We start from the raw sequence: 24,947 nt of genomic DNA, 5'->3' as shown, positions 1-24,947 counted from the left end.
CTTACACCTTATACAAAAATTAACTCAAGATGGCTTAAAGCCTTAAATATAAGACCTAAAACCATAAAAGCTTTAGAAGAAAAACTAGGCAATAGCATTCAGGACATAGGCACGGGCAAAGACTTCATGACTAAAACACCAAAAGCAATAAAAACAAAAGCCAAAATTGACAAATGGGATCTAATTAAACTAAAGAGCTTCTGCACAGAAAAAGAAACTATCATCAGAGTGAACAGGCAAACTACAGAATGGGAGAAGATTTTTGCAATATATCCATCTGACAAAGGGCTAATATTCAGAATCTACAAGGAACTTAAACAAATTTACAAGAAAAAAACAACCTCATCAAAAAGTGGGTGAAATATATGGACACTTTTCAAAAGAAGACATTTATGCGGCCAAGAAACATGAAAAAAAGCTCATCATCACTTGTCATTAGAGAAGTGCAAATCAAAACCACAGTGAGATACCATCTCATGCCAGTTAGAATGGCAGTCATTAAAAAGTCAGGAAACAACAGAGGATGTGGAGAAATGGGAATGCTTTTACACTGTTGGTGGAAGTGTAAATTAGTTCAACCATTGTCAAAGACAGTGTGGTGATTCCTCAAAGATCTAGAATCAGAAGTACCATTTGACTCAGCAATCCTATGACTGGGTATATACTCAAAGGAATGTAAATCATTCTGCTATAAAGACACATGGGCACGTATGTTTATTGCAGCACTGTTAACAGTAGTAAAGACTTGGAATCAACCCAAATGCCCATCAATGATAGACTGGATAAAGAAAATGTGGCACATATACACCATGGAATACTATGCAGCCAGAAAAAAGAATGAGTTCGTGTCCTGTGCAGGGACATGGATAAATCTGGAAACAATCATTCTCAGTATACTAACACAGAAACAGAACACCAAACACCGCATTTCTCACTCATAAGTGGGAGTTGAACAATGAGAACATATGGGTACAGGGATGGGAACATCACACATCAGGGCCTGTCAGGGGTTGGAGAGCAAGGGGAGGGATAGCATTAGGAGAAATACCTAATGTAGGTGACGAGTTGATGGCTGCAGCAAACCATCATGGCACATGTATATCTATGTAACCAACCTGCACATTCTGCACCTGTATCCCAGAACTCAAAGTATATATATAACATATTTTATATATAATATTTTATATATATATAATATGGATGAGTTTCAAAATAATTAAAGTTAAAGAAGCTAAAATAAATAAAAATAAAAAATAAAAAAGCTGTTGTTTCATCAACATATAGTACCTTCTTCCAAAACTTTCACTATGCCTAAACTTTTCCCTTGAAAGCAAATCATCAACATGCTATTTTTCCTTTAGATTGTTTGTTAATAAATTTCATACTCTCACAAAATATTTTAACCACACACCTCACAATTTCATACCTCTATTTCTTAAATTTGTAAAATCTTTGTCTTTGTCTTCCGAGCCCTTTTAATTCTGTACTTTTGGTGATTACTTTATATTGCGACTCTGAGTCAATCCTAAAACCACCACTCCTCCCTTCTTTTAAATGCAGAGGATACCTTCACAAAGATCTGCTTCACAAAGAGATGACCCTGCACCCCACCTGTTCGCTAGCTAGACAGTCAACAGCTGTCACATAAGAAAAGAAGCTCTACATATTTTATTCCTTATACTTTGTATACTTGAAAATAAGTAACATGCATTTTATTTTCCGAGAAGAGCATCCTTAATTTTACACTGCTGTGTTTACCTATGCCAGTTAATCCAAGCTTCCAAGAAAGAAAATTTCTGTATATTATTAAATCTCATTAGATGTCATCAGAAGAAGCTATGACATAGTTAAAAGAGCATAGATTTTAGAATTTTATAGATATAACTTCCTATTTATTTTGTCATTTCCTAAGCATATTAAATTTGGCAGCTTAACATCTCTAAATCAAACTTTCTACATCTATAAAGTAAGGATAGTAATATATAATTCAAATTGTGATTCAACCCTTTTTCAAGAATTTTGTCAATTCTCTTTTATTTATGGTCTACATGCAGTTGATAATTTATTTATCAGATTTCAAAACAATCCCCTTGAGTTGAGATTTACAATTTCCCATGATTTTTACATTAATATTTTTCCTTTAATTTAGGAATAAGATTTATTTCTCTATTATTCGAGGCTTTTGTGTGTCATCTCTGGATTTCTTGATTTTTTTTTTGTTTGAACTGAATTCTGACCATCCCTTAAGGACATTAATAAACATAGAGGTAACCAAGTGGTGACTGTGTTTTTCAACATCTGGACTATGAAATGGCCTAGAGATAGAATAAGTTTTCTTCTTGCTTTACATTGTTTCATCCATAATATTTCTCTTTCTTGTCCCTCAAAACTATTCTCTTCATGTCAGTCTAAACCAATCTACTTCTCACTTCCTTTTATTCATTTAAAACATCAAAATTTAGCTCATACTCTCTAAAATTTATTTTCTTGTTTATTTATATAAAAATATGCCTTACGAAATCCTGTGGTGAAAGATAGAAAAAAAAAAAAGGCCAAGTTCCTTTCTTCTGGCATCACAGAGTTTAAATTTATGGAAACCTTAAGAATCATTTAGCTAACCATGCCCATCCCTCCAGAGTGTTGGAGGAACTCTTTTCTTTTCTTTTCCTTCTCTCTCTCTTTCTTTCTCTCTATCCCTCCTTCCCTCCCTCTCTCTCTCTCTCTTTCTCTCTCTTTTTTTTTTTTTTTTTTTTGAGACAGAGTCTTGCTCCTTCACCAGGCTGGAGTGCAGTGGCGTGATCTCGGCTCACTGCAACCTCCCCTTCCCAGGTTCAAGCAATTCTCCTGCCTCAGCCTCCCGAGTAGCTGGGATTACAGGCGCGTGCCACCACGCCCAGCTAATTTTTCTATTTTTAGTAGAGACGGGGTTTCACCATGTTGGTCAGGCTGGTCTCGATCTCGTGACCTCGTGATCCACCCGCCTTGGCCTCCCAAAGTGCTGAGATTACAGGCATGAGCCACCGTGCCCGGCCCTCTCTTTTTTTCTTTCCTTCTTTCTTTCCTTCCTTCCTTCCTTCCTTCCTTTCTTTCTTTCTTTCTTTCTTTCTTTCTTTCTTTCTTTCTTTCTTTCTTTCTCTCTCTCTTTCTCTTTCCCTTCCTTTTTCTTTTCTTTTCCTCTTTTTTTTTGAGACAGGGACTTGCCCTGTTGCCCAAGCTGGAGTTCAGTGGTGCAATTATAGCTTACTGCACACTTGGCCTCTGGAGCCCAAGTGATCCTCCCACCTCAGCTATCTGAGTAGCTGGGACTATAGGCATGCACCGCAGTGCCTGGCTTTTTCATTTTTTTGTAGAGACAGGGTCTCACTATGTTGTCCAGGCTTGTCTTGAACTCCTGGGCTGAAGGAATCCTCCTGCCTTGGCCTCTGAAAGTGCTGGGATTACAGGTGTGAGCCACTGCACCTGGCCTGGGACCATATTTCAGAATCTTTATGTTTGAATATAACAAAACTTCCATTTCAGTTTCTTAAAGGGAAAATTAGAAGCATTAGGAAGGTAACTTCTACCCTTCTCTCATCCACCTTCACTTGGTGCCTTATCTGCTTGGTGAGATTGAGAGAAGTGCTGAGCACTCAGCAGCGTGGTTTCCTATCTCTGGAAGCAGTATGCTCTGAAGCCACAGGCCTCTGTCACTGATGCAGTGAAGTGCTTCCTGACAAGGGTGCTGTCTCTGCAGGGAGATGGGTTTATGGGTGTGTGAACTGAACTCATGGCCACAGGTACTAGGAGATGGACTGGGGCTACAGATCCAAGCTGTCTTCTCCAATCTGCTATTGTCTGCAATACAGCTTCCATTTTTATCTCTTTCCTCCTGACTTTGTGTCTCATTCTTGACTGGGCTCATTCCACTTCAATTTCAGATGGCCATACAATGCCCAGCCCCTGGAATATGCTGCTCCTTCTATGAAGCTCAGGAAGTGTGGATGTATTGCCCTAGAATCTCCCCATTAGAGTGCCCACTAAATGTTTTGTGAAACATTCTTCAGAGAAGGGACCTGACAAGGTCTTCTGGAGTCCTGAATGTACTATATACATTTTTTTCTTTATTTCTTCTAAAAAAAAGTTGGAGGATACAAGTGCAGAATATGCAGGTTTGTTACATAGGCATACATGTGCCATGGTGTTTTGCTGTACCTTATGACCCATCCTCTAAGTTCCCTCCCCTGATTCCCCACCCCACAACAGGCCCTGGTGTGTGTTGTTCTCCTCTCTGTGTCCATGTGTTCTCAATGTTCAATTCTCAATTATGAGTGAGAACATGCGGTGTTTGGTGTTCTGTTCTTGTGTAAGTTTGCTAAGTATGATGGGTTCCAGCTTCAGCCATATCCCTGCAAAGGACATAATCTCATTCCTTTCTATAGCTGCATAATATTCTATGGTGTATATGTACCACATTTTCTTTATCCAGTCTATCATGGATGGGCATTTCGGTTGTTTCCAAGTCTTTGCTATTGTGAATAGTGCTACAATAAACATACAAGTGCATGTGTCTTTATAGTAGAATGATTTATATTCCTTTGGGTATACACCCAGTAATGGGATTGCTGGGTCAAATGGTATTTCTGGTTGTAGATCCTTGAGGAATCACCACAATATCTTCCACAATGGTTGAACTAATTTCCACTCCCACCAACAGTGTAAAAGCATTCCTATTTCTCCACATCCTCTCCAGCATCTGTTGTTTCCTGACTTTTTAATGATCACCATTCTAACTGGCATGAGATGGTATTTCATTGTGCTTTTGATTTGCATTTCTCTGGTGATCAGTGATGTTTAGCTTTTTTTCATACGTTTGTTGGCTGCATGTCTTCTTTTGAGACATGCCTGTTCATATACTTTGACCACTTTTTGATGGGGTTGTTTGTCTTTTTCTTGTAAATATGTTTATGTTCCTTGTAAATTCTGGATATTAGATCTTTGTCACATGGGTAGATTGCAAAAATCTTCTCCCATTCTGTAGGTTGCCTGTCCACCCTGATGATAGTTTCTTTTGCTGTGCAGAAGCTCTTTAGTTTAATTAGATCCCATTTGTCAATTTTGGCTTTTGTTGCCATTGCTTTGGGCTTTTTGTCATGAAGACTTTGCCCATGCTTATGTCCTGAATGGTATTGCTTAGGTTTTCTTCTAGGGTTGTTATGGTTTTGGGTTTTACATTTAAGTCTTTAATCCATCTTGAGTTAATGTTTGTATAAGGTGTAAGGAAGGGGTACAGTTTCAGTTTTCTGCATATGGCTAACCAGTTTTCCCAGCACCATTTATTAAATAAGGAATCCTTTCCCCATTGCTTGTTTCTGTCAGGTTTGTTGAAGATCAGGTGGTTGTAGATATGAGGTATTATTTCTGAGGTCTCTGTTCTTCTCCATTCATCTGTAAGTCTGTTTTGATACCAGTACCATGCTGTTTTGGTTACTGTAACCTTGTAGTATAGTTTGAAGTCAGGTAGCATGATGCTTCCAGCTTTGTTGTTTTTGCTGAGGCTTGTCTTGGGTCTTGTCTGATTCCATATGAAATTTAAAGAAGTATTTTCTAACTCTGTGAAGAATGTCAATGGTAGTTTGATGTGAATAGCATTGAATCTATAAATTACTTTGGGCAGTATGGCCATTTGCATTATATTGATTCTTCCTATCCATGAGGATGGAATATTTTTCCATTTGTTTGTGTCCTCTCTTATTTCCTTGAGCAGTGGTTTGTAGTTCTCCTTGAAGAGGTCCTTCACATCCCTTGTTAGCTGTATTCCTAGGTATTTTATTCTCTTTGAAGTGATTATGAGTGGGAATTCATTCATGATTTGGCTCTCTGCTTGCCTATTGTTGGTATAAAGGAATGCTTGTGATTTTTGCACATTGATTTTGTATCCTGAGACTTTGTTGAAGGTGCTTACCAGTTCAAGACTTTGTTGAAGGTGCTCATCAGTTTTTGGGATGAGATGATAGGGTTTTCTAAATATAAAATCATGTCATCTGCAAACAGATACAACTTGGCTTCCTTTCTTCCTGTTTGAATACCATTTATTGGTTTCTCTTGCCTGATTGCCCTGTCCAGAACTTCTAATACCATGTTGAATAGGAGTGGTCAGAGAGGGCATCCTTGTCTCGTACTGGTTTTCAAAGGGAATGCCTCCAGATTTTGCCCATTCAATATGCTATTGGCTGTGGGTTTGTCATAAATAGCTCTTATTATTTTGAGATATGTTACATCAATAGCTGCTTATTGAGAGTTTTTAACATGAAGGGATGTTGAATTTTATCAAAGGCTTTTTTCTGCATCTATGGAGATAATCATGTGGTTTTTGGCTTTGGTTCTGTTTATGTGATGGATTACATTTATTGATTTGCATATGTTGAACCAGCCTTGCATCCCAGGGATGAAGCCGAGTAGACCTTGGTGGATAAATTTTTTTATGTGCTGCTGGATATGGTTCATCAGTATTTTATTGAGGATTTTCACATTGATGTTCATCAAGGATATTGGCCTGAAGTTTTCTTCTTTTGTGTCTCTTCCCAGTTTGGGTATCAGGATGATGCTGGCTTCGTAAAATAAGCTAGGGAGGAGTCCCTACTTTTCAATTGTTTGGAAAAGTTTAAGAAGGAATGGTACCAGCTTCTCTTTGTATTTCTGGTGGAATTCAGCTGTGAATCCATTTGGTCCTAGGTTTTTTTGCTTGGTAGGCTATTAGGTAATGCCTCAATTTCAGAGCTTGTTACTGTTCTATTCAGGGATTCGACCTCTTCCTGGTTTAGTCTTGGTAGGGTGTATGCATCCAGGATTTTATCCGTTTCTTCTAGATTTTCTAGTTTATTTGTGTAGAGGTTTTTATAGTATTCTCTTATGGTAGTTTGTATTTCTGTGGGGTCAGTGGTGATATCCTCTTTATCATTTTTTATTGTATCTATTAATTCTTCTCTCTCTTCCTCTTTATTAGTCTAGCTAGTGGTCTATCTATTTTGTTAATTTTTTCAAAAACACAGCTCCTGGATTCATTGACTTTTTGGAGGGTTTTTTCATGTCTCTATCTCCTTAAATTATCTTCTGATTTTTGTTATTTCTTGTTTTCTGCTAGCTTTTGGATTAGTTTTCTGTTGCCTCTCTAGCTCTTTTAATTGTGATGTTAAGTGTTGATTTGAGATCTTTCTAGCTTTCTGATGTGGGCATTTAGTACTATAAATTTCCCTCTTAACACTGCTTTAGCTGTGTCCCAGAGATTCTGGTACATTGTCTTTTTGTTCTCATTGGCTTCAAAGAACTTCTTAATTTCTGCCTTAATTTCCTTATTTACCCAGGAGTCATTCAGAAGCAGTTTGTTTAATTTCCATGAAATTGTGTGGTTTTGAGTGAGTTTGTTAATTCTGAGTTCTAATTTGATTCCACTGTGATCTGAGAGACTGTTTGTTATTATTTCAGTTCTTTTGCATTTACTGAGGAGTGTTTTCCAATTATGTGGTCAATTTTAGAATAAGCACCATGTGTTACTGAGAAGAATGTATATTCTGTTGATTTGGGGTGGAGAGTTTTGTTGATGTCTACTAGGTCCACTTGATGCAGAACTGAGTTCAAGTCCTGAATATCCTTGTTAATTTTCTGTCTCATTGCTCTGTCTTATACAGAGAGTGCGGTGTTAAATTCTCCTACTATTATTGTGTGGGAGTCTAAATCTCTTTGCAGGTCTCTAAGAGCGTGTTCTATGAATCTGAGTGCTCGTGTTTTGGGTGAATATATATTTAGAATAGTTAGCTCTTCTCATTGAATTGTTCCCTTTACCATTATGAATGACCTTCTTTGTCTTTTTTGATCTGTGTTGGTTTAAAGTCTGTTTTGTCAGAGACTAGGACTGCAACCCCTGCTTTTTTTTTTGCTTTCCATTTGCTTGGTAAGTTTTCCTCCATCCCTTTATTTTGAGTCTGTGTGTGTCTTTGCACATAAGATGGGTCTCCTGAAAATAGTACACTGATGGATCTTGACTCTTTATCCAATTTGCCAGTCTGTGTCTTTTAATTGGGGAATTTAGCCCATTTACATTTAAGGTTAGTATTGTTATGTGTGAATTTGATCTTGTCATCATGATGTTATTTAGTTATTCTTCACATTAGTTGATGCAGTTTCTTAACAGTCTCATTGGTCTTTCTATTTTGGTGTGTTTTTTGCAGTGGCTGGTACCGATTTTTCCTTCTCATATTTAGTGTTTCTTTCAGGAGCTCTTGCAGGGCAGGTCTGGTGGTTACAAAATCCCTCAGCATTGCCTTGTCTGGAAAGGATTTTATTTCTCCTTTGCTTTGAAGCTTAGTTTGGCCGGATGTGAAATTCTGGCTTGAAAATTGTTTTCTTTAAGAATATTGAATATTGGCCCCCAATCTGTTCTCGCTTGTAGATTTTCTGCTGAGAGGTCCATTGTTAGTCTGATGGGCTTCCCTTTGTAGATGACCGGGCATTTCTCTTTTGCTGCCCTTAACAGTTTTTCCTTCATTTTGATCTTGGAGAATCTGATTATTATGTGTCTTGGGGTTGATCTTCTCGTGGAGTATCTTAATGGTGTTCTCTGTATTTCCTGAATTTGCATGTTTGCCTGTCTTGCTAGGTTGAGTAAGTTCTTCTGGATAATATTGTGAAGTGTTTTTTCCAGCTTGTTTCAGTTCTCCCCATCTCCTTCTGGTGCTCCTATCAATCATAGATTTTGTCTTTTTATGAAGTCCCATAATTCTTGGAGGCTTTGTTCATTCCTTTTCATTATATTTTCTCTATTCTTGTCTGCATGTCTTATTTCAATAAGGTGGTCTTCAAACTCTGATATCCTTTCTTCCCCTTGGTCAAATCAGCTGTTGATACTTGTGTATGCTTCACGAAGTTCTCGTACTGCGTTTTTCAGCTCCATCAGGTCATTTTTACTCCTCTCTAAACTGGTTATTCTAGTTAGCAATTCCTCTAACCTTTTATCAAGGTTCTTAGCTTCTTTGCATTCAGTTAGAGCATGCTACTTTAACTCAGTGTAGTTTATTACCGATCTTCTGAAGCCTACTTTTGTCAATTCGTCCATCTGATCCTCCATCCAGTTCTGCGCCCTTGATGGAGAAATGTTGCAATCATTTGGAGGAGAAGAGGCACTTTGGCCTTTTAGATTTTTAGCATTTCCTCATTGATTCTTTCTCCCCTTCGTGAGTTTGTCTAGTTTTGGTCTTTGAGGCTGCTGAGCCTCGGATAGGGTTTTTGTGGGGGTGTTTTTTGTTGTTGATGGTGTCATTGTCACTTTCTGCTTGTGTGTTTTTCTTTCAATAGTCAGGTCTCTCTTCTGTAGGGCTGCTGTAGTTTGCTGGGGGTTCACTTCAGGCCCTATTTATCTGATTGCTTCTCATGCCTGGAGATGTCACTCAAGGGGGCTGGAGAGCAGCAAAGATGGGTGCCTACTCCTTCTTCTAAGACCTCTGACCTTGAGGGACACCAATCTGATGCCAGTAGGATCGCTCCTGTATAGGGTGTCTGACAACCCCTGTTGGAGGTTCCACCCAGTTGGGTGGCATGGGGAGCAGGACCAGTTTAATGAAGCACTTTGTCCCTTGATGGAGAGGATGTGTTTGTCTGGGGGGAACACACTCATCTAGGCTTCCTGGATTCCTCAGAACAACCAGGTGGAAAGGCTAAGTCGGCTGTCTGCAGAGACTGCGACCACCCCTTCCGCTAGGGGCTTTGGGTCAGGGAGGTTTGAATTCTGTCCCTAGGCCTCTGGCTGGAGTTATTGGAGATCCTGCAGGGAAGCCCTGCCCTGCAGGGCAGGATAGGTCAGGTTGGGCCTGAAGAAGCACTCTGGCCACAGATTGCCACAGCTGGTGTGTTGGGCTGTGGGGACATGTCTTGGGACCAAGCCATCCAGCCTCTCTGGCTCCAGCAGGGGAAAAGTGCAGCCTGGAGCTATATAAATGGGTGCCACCCTTCCCCCGCTCAGGGAGCTTAGCGTGTTAGGCATTTGTGAGTCCCAGTGCTGGCTGCTGTCCCTCCCCAAGAGAGCTCAAGTGGCTTAGAGAGCTGGCAGCTGCAGCTGGTGCTGGTCACCCCTCTCTCTGGGAGTTTGGTAGGCTTAAGCAGATTCCAGCTGAGAGGCTGTAAGAATCTGCGTATTCTGGGTTTGGGACACCAGGCCCTGGTGGCGTGGGTTTGCAAATGGGATCTTCTGATCCGCAGCACGCACAGTTCTGCGGAAAAAGCAGTTTCCCTGGCTGGGTAGCACGCTCACTCACTGCCTCCCTTGGCTGGGAGGTGGGGGTTACCTTTCCCCGTGTTGCTCTTAGGTGGGCCACTGCACCACACTGTTCTTCCTTTTCTCTGTGGGTCACGCTAGCCTTCTAGTCAATTTTGATGGGAGAACTTGGACACCTTGGTTGCCGGTGAAGGATTCACATGCTTATTATGTTTTTTTCCGATGGGAGCCTCTGAACACTAGTGCTTCTAGTCTGCCATCTTGGCCTAGCTCATACTCTTCACTACTATTTCTGTCATTATTCCTGGAATAATAGTTTAATTATAAAAATGGTCTAAACAATCTGTTTATTTGTATTTTCATGAGCTTCGTAAGATGGCTTTGCAGAGCCTCCTGAGGAGCTGTAGAGTCTGTTTCACTACACCTTGAACTTGGGCTAAACTTGTAACTTACTTTGGTTAATAGAATATGATGGAAGTGACACTGTGCTAATTCTGAGATTAGTTCTCAAAGGGCCTTACACATTCCCACTATCTCTTGGAACCCTTTAACGGAACATGCCTGGAGTCTATTGCTGAAAGAGAAAAGACCATGGAGCAGAGCCAAATAAGTAAGCTCTGTGGTCTCACCTGAGGCCCCAAACTTATTTTTCTTTTTTTTTAAACATTTTTTAAAGACCCTGAACTTCTGAGAGCACCCAGCCAAGAGCATCAAAGCCAATCTGCAACTGAGTCACAGCTGACCCCGAGGTATGATTAAGCTAAGCTGACACCAGTTCAGATCAGCATAATGACCCACATCTGATGAGCAAAAAGAAATGTTTATTAATGTACAAAACTGAGATTTGGTGACTTTTATTGAGGGTTATTGTGGCAATAAATAAACGATATGAAAATTAGTTCTAAGAAAGTAAAAATTTCAAAAAGTTATGGAATGCAAATATAATAAGAGTCTGGTCATTCTTTTGCACCACCATTTCTCTTAAGTCTATGAAAGCATTGATAAGAGTCTAAAAACATACAAGCCAATCTGGCCAACTCCATTTCAGAATTCTTCATTCATTACCCTAATTCTAGACATACACCTCAGGAAATGAAAAATCTGAAATTAAAGTTTGCTCTGGTATGAAAAATGAGAAGTGAGGGGACACTACATGATTCCTTTTAAGATGCTTAATGTCCCAGGATGTGCGTTCTTGGGACACTATATAGACTTCTCTCTGAAACATATCCCTAGACCTGATGAGCTGTACTCACTATGCATGTCCACTCTCCTTAGCCAGTGTTACACACCAGGAATGAAAGCATCAGGTGATCTCCACAGACGGCTACAGAAAGGATTTAAACTGAATCAGAGAAGTAACATTTCCCATTTTTAGAATTGTTTGTGATTATTTTAGCAGTGACTATACTATATTTCAATCCTCAAATCCTGAATATTCTTTGTAAGGTTTGTCATCTGGGCAATCAAGGTGACACTCCTGAAACATATTCTCACAAAATTGAAAATATGTTAAAAATCTATCTAAAATACATTGTTCCTTTGGCTTATGGCAAAGAAAATAAGTTAGACACACAATTTGGCCAGTTTTGAATGTAATGGTTGTCTTACCTGACATAAAGGACTTGAAATGTCTTTGGCATCAAAGCACAAATATGACACAAATAAAGATGAATGATACGTATGAAGTAGGAAGGTGTCATTGTGACGGTCACTGTGCTAACTTGAGCCTGTATGCATATAACATTGAGATGTCTCTCAGTCGGAGAGTAATGTAGGCATAACTATGCCTCCTCTTTTCGTTACAGAATTAAGAAATGAATTAATTGTATCCATTTAAAGACAGTCTGATAATGCCATGAGCTTTATGACTGAACTAAGTTAAAACCCTGACTTTTCTGCTATTTGGTCTTATGATCTTAGGGCAAGTTACTGAATAACTCAAAGTTTGTTTGTTTGCTTGCTTTTTGTTTAATGATAATAATAATGCTTACCTCAATGTTTGGGGTATGCTACTATTTTTGCTTGAGTATCTAATTGCGAATTGCATCTCAGTGCCTTGGAAGAGTTAGTGCTCAGTTCCTTTTCTCTATTTTAAATATCTTAAATCCTTCCTGTGTTATTATAGACACATTTTTATTTTTTCATATTGAAATCATTTTTCACCAAGATCTATGTCAATTCCTATCTATCCTATGAAACTTGCTCAGTTGTGCCAGATTGGTTTCAATTTTGATTCTAACATACATGCTGTCCAATTAAACTTTCAGCCATTGAAATTATAAATACAGTTCTCATTTTGACAAAATTCCTTTATTGTGCCCTAAATATTTTATTTTCAACAGATCTTTTTTCTTAAACTATTTGCACAAATTTGAGGAATAAGAACTGTCCCTTAGTTCTATTACAAATTGCCTACCACAGTGTTAGCAATAGAACAGAATATAACACATTTTTCTTATTAGAGTTAGTGAATGGAGTCTCAGAATATTCTTAAAAAACTGGGAGTCTTCTGCTGTTGTGAATTGAATCTCATTATTCTCAAATGTGAAATACGAGCACCCTTTTTGAGTCTCTGAGAAACCTTTCACGATTAAGAGGTAAAGTGTGCTTTTATAGAGTTACACTTTCTGTTCAGTCATCCATGCATTCTTTTATTCTTGTTTTGTTTTTAATTGAGGTGAAATTCATCTGACATAAAATTTACCATTTTAATCATTTTATAGAGTTTATTTAGCAGTTTTGTAGATTTACTATATTTAGCAACCATCGCCATTAATTCCAGAATATTTTCATCACTCCAACAAGAAACCCATAACCATTAACAGTCACTCTGCAATCTCCCTATCCCCACCCCATGGCAATTCTGTAATCTGCTTTCTCTCTGTGTGTATTTTCCCATTCTTGAAATTTAATATAAATGTAATTATACCATATGTGGCTGTTTGTATATGACATTTTTAAAATAGCATGTTTTGACAGTTCATCCATGTTGTAGCATGTATCAGTACTTAAATTTTTTAAATTTGTATTTATGGCTGAATAATATTCTGTTATATGGCGATGTCACATTCTGTCTACCTATTTCTCTATGAATGGACATTTGGGTTGTTTCCACTTTTTAGCTATTGTGAATAATTTTGCTATGGACATTTGTGTGCAATTTTTTTTGTTTAGACACCTGTTATCCACTCTCTTGAATACATACCTAGAAGTGGACTTGATGAATTATATGGTAATTTTATGTCTAAATTTCTGATGCACTATTAAAGTGCTTTCCATGGGAGTTAGACTGTTTTACATTCTGACCAGCAGTGTATGCAGATTCCAACTTCTTCACATCCTCACCAACACTTATTGATATCTGAATTTTGATTCTAACCATCCTAGTGGATATGAAGTGATATTTAATTGAAGTATTGATTTGTACTTCCCTAATGACTAATAATGTTAAGCATCTTTCCATGTGCTTAAAGGACATTTATATATCTTCTTTGGTGAAATGTCTATTTAAGTCCTTTGTCCATTTCTAAATTGGGTTATTTGTATTTTTGTTGATCAGTTTTAAGTGTTATTTGTATATTTTGAATACTAAACACTTAGCACACACACACACAAACACACACACACATTTATTTCCAAACTCTCAATTCTATTCCACTAACCTATATGACTATATGACCTTATGCCAGCATCACACTTATTTGATTACTGTAGTTTTGTAGCAAGTTTTGAAATTGGGAAATGTAAGTTCTCCAACTTTGACCCATGAAAGTTTTAGTTTTGATGAAGTCTAATTTAACAATTTTTTTTCTTTCTTGCTGTGCTTTAGTCTCATATCTAAGAATCCTGGGCCAAGCTCAAAATTATGACAATTTACCCCAATGTTTTCTGCTAACACTTTTGTAGTTTTTGCTCTGAAATTTTTGTCTGATCTATTTTGGAACTTTTTTGTGCGTATGATGTGTGATAAGTACCAAAATTTATTCTTTCGCATGTAGTTATCCAGTTGTTCCAGTACCAATTTTAAAATGACTATTCTTTTTCCATTGGATTTTCTTGGTATTGTTGACAAAAATCAACTGACCTAGATTTATGAATTTATTTCCAGACTGTCAATTCTATTTCATTGATCTATATGACTATCCTTATGCCAACATCACACTTATTAGGTTACTGTAATTTTGTAGTAAGTTTGGAAATTGGAGAGCTTGAGTTCCCCAACTTTGTTCTTTTTTTTCAAAATATTTGTTATTTGCTTGCAATTCCATATGTAATTCATGATTGTCTCTCAATTCTGCATAAATGGCAGTTGGCATTTTGATAGGCTTTTCATGAAATCTGCAGATCATTTTGGGAAGTATTATCATCTTAACACGATTACAATTCTTAATTCATGAACACAGGAGGTCTTTCTATTTACATTTATTGAGGTCTTCTTTAATTTCTTTCAAAAAGTTTTGTAGTTTTCAGTATGAATATCTTGCACTTCCTGAATTAAATATAATTCTGAGTATTTTATTCTTTTTGATGCCATTGCAAGTCATTCTTACATTTTACTAATATTTACTATACATATAATTGTACTATTCTCTATCTTTGACCTAATCTTTTGCTTAAGGTATTTCTAGATTCCATGCATTTGAATATACCATGATGTGTGTGTGTGTATGACATATGATGGGAGCATTTTTTCCCATTCTTTATAGAAATAACTGGTCCTAGATGTGGAATGAATTAAACAGTTTGGAGATCTGAGTTTCAGAAAACATGAACTAATAGGAGATTAAGCACAAACAGGGACATTTACTTTGTAAACTTTATATAGATGCTATGTATATATATTATATGTGTGCATGCATATATATATATATATATATATATAGTTTAACAGTCAAAACTGTACAGCTCATTGTATTAACATGAAGTCTAAATACATGTACATAATTACCAGAATCAAGAAATGGAACATTACTCGTTCTCCAGAAGCCTCTTCATTTTTCCTGCCAATTATTATCACCCTTGCAAATGTTACCACTTTTGATTGCTACCACTGGCGATTAGTTTTGCCTGTGTTTAAATCTTATATAAATGGAGTCACACAGTATTTACTTTTCTATGCCTGCCTTCTTTCTACATTATGTATATGATACCCATTCAATTTGTTGAATATAGCAATTGTTTGTTCTTTTTTATTGCCCCATATCCATGGTCTTCAATGTGTAGCCTGAGGAAGAATAGCATTAACATCACACAATAATTTATTAGAAACATAGGCTCTTGTTCCCATTCAGAACCCACTGAAACAGAATTTTCATTTTTTAAATGATAAGGTATCATATATTTGCATTAATGTTTAAAAAACACTGCTTTAGGCCAGGCGCGGTGGCTCACACCTGTAATCCCAGCCCTTTGGGAGGCTGAGGCGGGCAGATTAAGTGAGGTCAGGAGTTTGAGACCAGCCTGAACAACATGGTGAAACCCTGTCTGTACTAGAAATACAAAAATTAGCCAGGCATGGTGGCACATGCCTGTAATCCCAGCTACTTGGGAGGCTGAGGCAGGAGAATCACTTGAACCTGGGAGGAGGAGGTTGCAGCGAGCTGAGATTGTGCCATGGCACTCCAGCCTGGGCAACGAGAGTGAAACTCAGTCTCAAAACAAACAAACAAACAAACAAACACACTGCTTTAAAGTAGTCCATTATAGAAATATATCATGATTTACCCATCCATTCTATTGTTTATGGACATTAGGGTTGTCTCTACTTCTTAATTATTATGTGTAATGCTGCTGTAATCAATCTTGCGCATGTGATTTCTTATGCAAATATCATTCAATCTGCCAGATATGTACATAGGATCGGAACTTCTGTCCAAGGGTATGCTTATATTTGGTTATGTAAATTATAACCAAAGTGTTTTAATCAAGGTATACTACCACTGGTAGTGTTTGAGAATCCGTATTTTCAATACTTTTAAACCTAGCAATTTTTATGAGTGATTTATAGTAAATTATTGTGGATTTAATTTGTAAATTTCTGTTGACTAATAGATTGAATGCACTTTCATCTGCATGACATTATTTAAACTACCTCCAATTTTCTTGCCCATTTTTCTACTGGATTGTCAACCTTTTTCATATTTATTTGCAGGAAATTTTATATACTTGTATTTTGGACTAAGTTGTCTTAGATTTGTTTTGGAAATCATTTTTCTAATTCTATGGATTGCTTTTTAATTCTCTAGTGTTTTATTTTTCTCATGACTATATGATTTTAACTCTAATACAGTGCATTGTGTCATTTAGATTTTGTGTTTTTTAATATTTAAATATTCCTTGACTACTCCAAGCTCATAAATATACTCTCTTATGTTATCTACCAGAATTTCTTATTTATTTATTTATTTGTTTATGTTTATCTCAATAGGTTTTGGAGAAACTGGTGGTGTTTTGTTACATGAATAAGTTCTTTAGTGGTGATTTATGAGATTTTGGCACATCCAACACCCAAGCAGTGTACCCTCTACCCAATGTGTAGTCTTTTATCCTTCACCATCTTTTCCCCCAAGTCCCCAGCATCCAATGTATCATTCTTATGCCGTTGGGTCCTCATAGTTTAGATCCCACATATGAGTCAGAACATGCAATGTTTAGTTTTTCATTCCTGAATTGTTTCATTTAAAATAGTGGTCTCCAATTCCATCCAGGTTATGTAAATGCCATAATTTCATTCTTTTTATGGCTGAGTAGAATTCCATGGTATATATTATATGTGTATATATATATATATCTATGTATATATTATATGTGTGTGTATATATATACACACACACACATATCATATTTTACTTATCCACTCATTGATTGATGGACATTAGGCTTGTTTCATATTTTTTCTATTGCGAATTGTGCTGCTATAAACATGGGTGTGCAAGCATCTTTTTTGTATAACGGCTTCTTTTCCTCTGGGTAGATACCCAAGAGTGAGACTGCTGGTTCAAATGGTAGATCTACTTTTAGTTCTTTGAGGAATCTCCACATTGTTTTCTATAGTGGTTGTTCTAGTTAACATTCTTACCAACAGTGTAAAAGTTTTCCATTTTCACTACATCTACACCCACAATCTATTGTTTTTTGATATTTCGATTATGGCCATTCTTGCAGGAGTGAGGTGTTATCACATAGTGGATTTTATTTGCATTTCCCTGGTAATTAGTGATGTTGAGAATCTTTCCATATGTTTGTTGGCCATTTATGTATCTTCTTTGAGAATTGTCAATTCATGTCATTAGTCAACTTTTTGATGGAATTGGGTTTTTTTCTTGCTGATTTGTTTGAGTTCTTTGTAGATTCTGGATATTAGTCCTTTGTTGGTTGTGTAGATTGTGACAATTTTCTCCCAGTCTGTGGGTTTTCTGTTAACTCTGCTGATTATTTCTTTTGCTGTGCAGAATCTTTTTATTTTAATTAAATCCCATCTATTTATCTTTGTTTATGCTGCCTTTGCTTTTGGATTCTTGGTCATGAAGTCTTTGCCTAAGCCAAAGACTTAGAAGTGTTTTTCCAATGTTATCATCTAGAATTTTTGTGATTTCACATCTTAGATTTAAGTCTTTGATCCATCTTGAGTTGATTTTTGTACAAGGTGAGAGATGAGGTTCCAGTTTCATTCTCAAATGTGGTTTGTCAATTATCCGAGCGCCATTTGTTGAATAGGGTGTCCTTTCCCCACGTTATGTTTTTGTTTGCTTTGTCAAAGATCAGTTGGCTATAAGTATTTGGCTTTATTTCTGGGTTCTCTATTCTGTTCCATTGGTCTACATGCCATTTTTATACCATTACCAAGCTGTTTTGGTGACTATGACCTTTTAGTATAGTTTGAAGTCAGGTAAGGGTGATGCCCTAGATTTTTTCCTTTTCCTTAGTCTTGTTTTGGCTATGCAGGCTCTTTTTTGGTTCCATATGAATTTTAGAGTTCTTTTCCTAGTTTTGTGAGGAATGATGACAGTATTTTGATTGGAATTGCATTGGATTTGTAGATTGGTTTTGGCAATATGGTCATTTTCACAATATTGATTCTACCCATCCATGAGCATAGGACATGTTTCCATTTGTTTGTGTCATCTATAATTTCTTCCAGCAAGTTTTGTAGTTTTCTTTGTAGAGGTCTTTCACGTCCTTGATTAGGTATATTCCTAAGTATTTTGTTTTATTTTTTGCAGCTATTATAAAAGGGGTTGAGTTCTTGATTTGATTCTCAGCTTGGTCACTGTTGGTGTGTAGCAGAGCTACTGATTTTTGTACATTTTGTACTTTTTTTATACTGAAACTTTGCTGAATTCATTTACCCTTTCTAAGAGCTTTTTGGATTAGTCTTTAGGGTTTTCTAGGTATACAATCATATCATCAACAAATAGCAACATTTGACTTCCTCATTACCAATTTGGATGCCCAAGTCTATTTCTTGTAGGATATAATTAAATCCATTGCTTCTTTGCTGACTTTCTGTCTTGATGACCTGTCTAGCACTGTCAGTGGAGTATTAAAGTCCCCCACTATTACTGTGTTGCTATTTATCTCATTTCTTAGTTCTAGTAGTAATTGTCTTATAAATTTTGGAGCTCCAGTGTTAAGCGCATGTATATTTAGAATTGTGATATTTTCCTGTTCTAAATGCTCCACTTAAAAGATACAGAAAGGCAGAATAGATAAGAGTTCACCAACCAAGTGTCTGTTGTTTTCAGGAGACTCACCTAACACATAAGGACTCACATAAGGCTAAGGGGTGGAAAAAGATATTCTATGCAAATGAACATCAAAATCTAGCAGAAGTAGCTAATCTTATATCAGACAAAACAGATTTTAAAGCAACAGCAGTTTAAAAAGTCAAAGAGGGACATTATATAATGTTTTACATCATATATTTATGTCTACTATATGCCTGGAATCAAATTTTTTAATGTGGTAGTAGATAAGATAGGGTTTAAGTTTCCGTTTTTTTCTCCATATTGAAATCAAACTTACCCATTGATATATGCTAAAGAGATTATTTCCAATCTCTCAATGAATTATAGTGAAGATAATGTCCTAAATTAGAAATACGTATATATGTGGATTTGTGTTTGGAGTCTCTATTGTATTACATTTTTGTAGTTGTCTATTTTTTACCAAAAACATATTGACTTATATTTTGGTAGCTTGTCAATCATCCTAATATCTAGTAGTGTAAGTCTGCTAATTTTGTACCTTTTCAAATTGCCTTGACTATATTATGTCTTTGCATTTGTCTAGAAAATGTAAAATCTTTCATCAATTTTTTTTAAAAAAAAGAGCTTGATGAGATTTTGACTGCTGTTATATTGAGTCTATGAATCAATCCTGAGAGAATTGTCACTTTTACAGGGGTTTTTTAACATGTTATAAAACAGAGATTGTCAGATTGGATGGAAAAATCAAGACCTAATTACAAACTGTCTAAAGAAAAAGAACGTCACTTAAAATATAAAGACACTGAGTGAGCAAAATGATGGAGAAAGGTATTTTATGAAAACACTAAAAAGAAACTACTGTAGCTTTATTAAAATCATACAAAATAGATTTCAAAAGAAGAAACAGTATTATTGTTAAAGAGGGACATTATGCAATAATGTGATAAATTTCCCAAGATGACATAGCAATATTACAACTATATGTACTTAACAACAGAATGTAAACATATCTGCAACAAGAACTCATAGAACTGACAGAAGATATAGACAAGTTCCCAATTGTAGTTAGAGACTTCAACATGACTTTTTAAAAACCTGATAAAACAAGTAAGATGATAATCAGTAAAGATGCAAATATGTAAACAATACTGTAAACAATTTGACCAAATGAACATTTATAGAACACTGCATCTAAAAACAGTAGAGTGCACATTCTTGTCAATTTCATAAAAAATGTTATAACACTGAAATTGTGGTGTGTAAAATACTCATATCTTGACCAGAAAGGCTAAAAGATGAACTTATGAAAATAACTACAACAACTTTTCAAGACATAAACAGTGTAATGAGATATAAATCAAAACAATGAAAATTTATGAAGTGAGGGGATGAAGGTAAAGTGGAGAGTTGTTGTTAGTTTTTTCTTTGTTTCTTGGTTAGTTTGTTTATGCAATCAGTGTTAAGTTGTCTTCAGTTTAAAATAATGTATTATAATACAGTATTTGCAAGCTTCATGGTAATCTAACCTAAATCAAATCTAAAAGCCTAGAACAGATACAAAAAAAAAATGGTAAGAAATTGAAAAATACCACCAGAGAAAATCACCCTTGCTAAAAGGAAGACAGAAAATAAAAATGAAGAGAAAACCACAAAACACCCAGAAAACAAAAACATGGCAGGAGTAAGTTCTTACTTATCAATCATAACATTTAACATAAATGGACTAAACCATGCAATCAAAAGACATAGAATGGCTGAATTTATCAGTTGCTCAATGACTGAAATGATCAATTTCAATTTATCGAAAGGAAGACCTAGTGACCTATTGCCTACAAGAAACACATTTCATGTATAAAGACATATACAGACTGCAAATAAAGAGATGGAAAAGACATCCAATGCCAATGGAAATCAAAATGGAGCAGCAGTAGCTATATTTATATCAGACAACAGATTTCAAGAGAAATCTTATAAAAAGAGACAAAGAAGGTCAGTATAATAATAAAGAAGTCAGCAAGAGGATATAATAATTGTAAATATATATGCACCCAACATTGAAGCACTCAGATAAATAAAGCAAATGTTACTAGCACTAAAGGGAGAGACAGACCCCAACACAATAATAGTTGGAGACTTCAGAATCACAGATTCAGCACTGGAAAAATCACCCAGACAGAAAATTAGCAAAGAAATATTGGACTTAATTTGCACTATAGACCAAATAGACTTAATAGATGTTTACAGAACATTTCACCTAATGACTTTAGAATACACATCCTTCTCAGCACATGGGTCTTTTTCAAGAAAAGACCATATTTTAGGCCACAAATTAAATCTTCAAACATTCAAAACAATTGAAATTATATCAAGTATCTTCTCTAACCACAATGGAATGTGACTAGAAATCCCTAAAAAGAGGAAGGTTGAAAACTACACAAACACATGGAAATTATACAATATGCTCTTGAATGACCAGTGGGTCAATGAAGAAATTAAGAAGGTAATTTAAAAGTTTCCTGAAGCAAATGAAAATGGAAACACAACATACCAACCTATGGAATACAGCAAAAGCTGTACTAACAGGAAAGTCTGTGGCAATAAGTGTCTACATAAAGAAGAAGAAAAGTTTTAAATAAACAAGCTAATGATGCATCTTAAAGAGCTAGAAAACCAAAAACAAACCAAACCCAAAATTAGTAGGAAAAATAAATAATAAAAATCAGAGCTGAGACAAATAAAATTGAAATAAAAAACAAATGATCAACAAAATGAAAAGCTGGATTTTTGAAAAGAGAAACAAATTGGACAAACCTTTAGCCAGACTAAGAAAAAAAAGAGATAAGACAAATAAAATCAGGGATGAAAAAAGAAAACATTGCAACCAATAATGCACAAATTCAGTGAATCATTAGAGATCCACTGAATTGTGCAACTATATGCCAACAAATTGGAAGCTGTAGAAAAAAATGAATAATTCATGGAAGCACACAACCAAGACAGAACCATGAAGAAATCCAAAACCTGAACAGACCAATAAGAAGTACTGGCAATGTTCGCCTCCTAACACTTGCAGGTCTAAGAGCTTCCGTTTTTCCCTAGCTGTCAGCTGGAAGTCACCTTCAGCTCCTAGAAGCCATCTATAGTTCCTTGCCTTGTGGAGTTCCCTAACACGGCTGCTTGTCAGCAAGGGAGGGAGAGGGAGCTGCAACCTTATGAAACACAATCATGTAATCACATACACAGAATCTCATACATCTGTTCACCTTTGCATATCACAGGATCCAACCACACTCAGGAAGATGAGATCACACAAGGATGTGGACATATGGATGTGAGGATCATAGAGGCTACCATAAGGGTTAATCCACTACAAGTGTATTTGTCAAGGTAAGCTGAGAAGAGAACCTCTGCTGGTACCCCACATCCTGTTGCCAGAGGCATCTGAAAATCTGTATATTATCTCCAGTGCCCACCTTTATTTCTAGTCCTTAACATTCAAAATTAGGCACTCTCAAGGGTTTATCTGTGGAAGATAGTCTCTTTCTGCTTGTCAAGGAAGCCTACTCTTTTACTTGCATTGAAATAGCTGAAATTTCCGTTCTTAATTAGTGCTTATTTGCTTGTCAGGCAAAAATACCTTATCATTTCCAACATGTATGGGATGCCCAAAACTCTGGATAATAAAATGTTTCGTATTTTATACGCCCTTTAATCTTTTCAGCAGTAATCAGGAGAGAAAGGTAATGCATCTTAATTATAATATTTATTGAAAATTTGAGAACATTTTAAGTTTTTGTTTGTGGGAGAAAAGGGAATAATCGTGTAACAAATATCATATATCATGTGTCAACAAGGATAATTGCGTCTGTTAGTCTGCTTGTATTAAGAAATATCCCAATTAAAAAACATACACACACACACACATATATGTGTGTGTATATATATGTCTATATCTACACAAACACCCACACCTCCCCCACCCACACACATACACACACACACATATATATATATTTGGAGAAAAAAATTCAAACAAGAAAACACGACATATAAGTGTTGCTTTGATACTTTCTCTGTGTTCTTTTTTGGCCATGCCTGAGGCTTTTAACTGCCCTGAGGACTTGGTGAGAGGGAGAAGGCATTCCTCTGTCACTCAGTTTTTCTTACTCCGTGGTGCCTGAGAGGGCTCTTGTTAATAATCCTGCTCAGGGCTGCACTTGTGTGTGCAGCAGACAGAACTGCACTTAAAGAGTCAACAGGCAATGAGGGACCTAACAATAATTTGACTCCTCTGTGGGTATTTGCTAGGTGGCAGTTAGATCAATGTACAAATGAGTACTTCCAACAGCATCTACCCTCATAATGTAAAATAGGATATAGAGGCAAGTGTTTCTTTCCATTTTTATACACTTATTACAATTGTCCATATTATGAGATGCCAAAACGTGGTCTCAATTTCCAGTTTCATATTGTTTATAAATAAAATGTGCAAAATTTATGCAGTGTTCCTCTGTTCCTCACACTTTTTTCTTTGTTTGTTTGTTTGTTTTTGAGACAGAGTCTCGCTCTGTCGCCCAGGCTGGAGTGCAGTGGCGCCATCTCGGCTCACTGCAAGCTCCACCTCCCGGGTTCATGCCATTCTCCTGCCTCAGCCTCCCAAATAGCTGGAACTACAGGCGCCCACCACCATGCCTGGCTAATTTTTTGTATTTTTAGTAGAGACGGGGTTTCACCATGTTAGCCAGGATGGTCTCGATCTCCTGACCTCATGATCCACCTGCCTCAGCCTCTCAAAGTGCTGGGATTACAGACGTGAGCCACCGCACCCGGCGTTCCTCATACTTTTAATGCCAGAAATAATTAAATCGTAATTTCTGTTCAATTTACCACACCATTTTCTTTACACTAGAAATATTGGAGGTTTTGTATTGTTGTTATTATTTATTTTTTGTTATGAGTGTTTCTGTGATGTCTGGAGGTACTTTGTTTTTCTCTCCTTTATCTATGTTTTACCATTTTTCAACACTATCAGAAAGCCCACATAATGTAAGATAACAGCCATTAATAAGAAAACACTTGTTTCAAGCAAAGTTTTTAATTACCTTTGCTATAAGAAAGGAGACATTTATCCTTAGATTAAAACAAAGTGACTTTTCTTGAAATGAATATAATTGTTTAGTGAAATATGATATATTTGCACACAAAATATGCTATGAATTACGAATAAATGCCACAGCTGAGATAAACACATAAATACCTAACTTGATTAGGTATTCAAGCATATGTATATATAATTATATACATACACCTAAATGTATAATATATACATATACACACAATTATACATTCCAAATTTACCAGTATTTATTCCTTACCATTTTTTTCAAGCTTTCCATTGTTATGTGCTGATGGAAAAAAAGAAAAGTAAACCTATTGATTGGTTTGTTTGTCCAAGATCTGAAACCCTCAGTTTAGAGTATTCACCTTCTGTTGACAGCTGTTTACATTTAGTTCAGAATATTGAGTGTGCCACATAGAATTTTTAAGCAAGCCTCATAGCAAAGGAAAACCTCTAGAATATATTTAAGGCATTGATTCTTTATCTCTGTGCACCATGAGCACAGTGTTACATGTCCGTAGTTATACCATATATAATTTATAGGGTTTTAGACAAGTTAATTAAAATCTTGAAGCCTTACCTTCTTTGTGAATAAAATAAGAGATAATTACAAAACTTTCTTAAAGAGTTTGAGAATTTAATCTATGTATAGCACCTATATACAGCCTGGTGCATGCTAACCACTTAATAAATATTATCTATGATTTGTTACATATTTAAAAAGGCTTAAAGCACTTGTTTATACATAATCGTATTTGATTCACCAACAGCTCTATGATATGGGAATTGTCTTTTGAATTTTACATATGAGGTAACTGAATACTGCAGATACTAAGTACCTTGCTTCCACAGAGAGAGTGGTGGCGCCTGGCCT

At 36.2% G+C, this 24,947-nt stretch overlaps 1 long non-coding RNA gene across 1 annotated transcript in view; it reads left to right on the top strand.

The window, feature by feature from the left end:
• The window catches only part of LOC107966932 (uncharacterized), a 131,047-nt gene that overhangs the window by 76,813 nt on the left and 29,287 nt on the right, over positions 1-24,947 (top strand). Inside the window, exon 5 of the long non-coding RNA XR_008537443.2 lies at positions 22,233-22,341. This is a non-coding gene — a long non-coding RNA (uncharacterized LOC107966932). The remainder of the gene's footprint in view (positions 1-22,232; positions 22,342-24,947) is intronic.

This window comes from Pan troglodytes, chromosome 8 (assembly GCF_028858775.2).
Source record: "Pan troglodytes isolate AG18354 chromosome 8, NHGRI_mPanTro3-v2.0_pri, whole genome shotgun sequence".
NCBI lineage: Eukaryota > Metazoa > Chordata > Mammalia > Primates > Hominidae > Pan > Pan troglodytes.
The sequence above is the reverse complement of the archived record's forward strand: the minus strand, read 5'-3'. Positions and strand labels throughout refer to the sequence as shown.